The following is a 1,152-nucleotide window of genomic DNA, read 5'->3' as shown; positions in this document are numbered from 1 at the left end:
ATTTTGTAATAATTGTCAGGAATGTAAAATCGAACATATTATAATAAATAGTATAATGAATGCAGAATCTAATGATCTAAAAGTCTTTTCCTTTTTCTCGACATATTTATTATTGACAAGTAGGTCAAAAAATTCATAGAAAATCCCAGCGCTGTCGCTGCAAAACTCTATAGTTTTCCAGTGATTCTATTGAATAATTGTGCAGATTTTGTTTTTTTTTACTATAGTCATGTTCGATTATATATATTTATTCCCCCTCTGAATGAGAAAGGAATATGTATCGCGCTCGCTCCCACTCATTGTCGTCTCCGTCGCGTTGGCACGTGCCCGTCCTCCGCCAAACTTAACGAGTGCAAGTGAGAAAGAAAATGAAGAAGGAGAGAGAAAACATTCAACTCGTTTGAACGGTTGGAACGTTTTCGTTGTTCTCCAGCGATCTACACATAATGGGATTAATTCAATAGTAATAGATTAATGAATAAGATTTTTCGCAGATTATTCCGAGATTTAGATGAATGGTTTGCCTCCTTCAGTGACCATAAAAAATTGTCTCCAATCGACAATATCTCCCAATGGAATGGAACGATGCGAATGAATCAAGCATCAATTTGAATCTTTAAAAAATTGATCGAGAGTAAAAAAAAATCCGGGAATTCCACTCTGACATTTCTCTATTGTCTGTATTTACCGAGAAAAAAAAAACGTTGTTACTTGGAATCGATGTGTCTTTTTTAGGCAACTGCATTTCTGAAATGCAATGAGCAAGCAATGTTAAAATTAAGTCATTTTGTAAAAAAATTCTAGTGACATGATCCTGAAAATCAAAGGAAAGTCTTGAATTCAGGAATGATGTCTGTAGGTTTCAGTAATATTTTCGCGGAAATTCCGGGAACACTTATTGGAAATTTTTATCGCGTTGCCGTAATACGGAAATTTCAAGGAATTTCGTCATTGTAAATTAAAAATTTCTATAAATTTCAGTCCAATTATATGTGTACGTCCACGTGAAAAGGGCCCATTTTATCGCATCTAATTTCCGAGATATTCACGTTTTTCTCTCCACTCCATTTATCCCATTGTTAAATTGATTTTTTGATCTTTCATACGGACGTCACACGGAGAAAAATAAATCGGTAAAAGTCTTGCGATCGC

The sequence above is a fragment of the Diachasma alloeum genome, unplaced genomic scaffold, assembly GCF_001412515.2.
Source record: "Diachasma alloeum isolate Michigan unplaced genomic scaffold, Dall2.0 Dall_scaffold_00404, whole genome shotgun sequence".
Lineage (NCBI taxonomy): Eukaryota > Metazoa > Arthropoda > Insecta > Hymenoptera > Braconidae > Diachasma > Diachasma alloeum.
Note: the sequence above shows the minus strand (reverse complement) of the source record.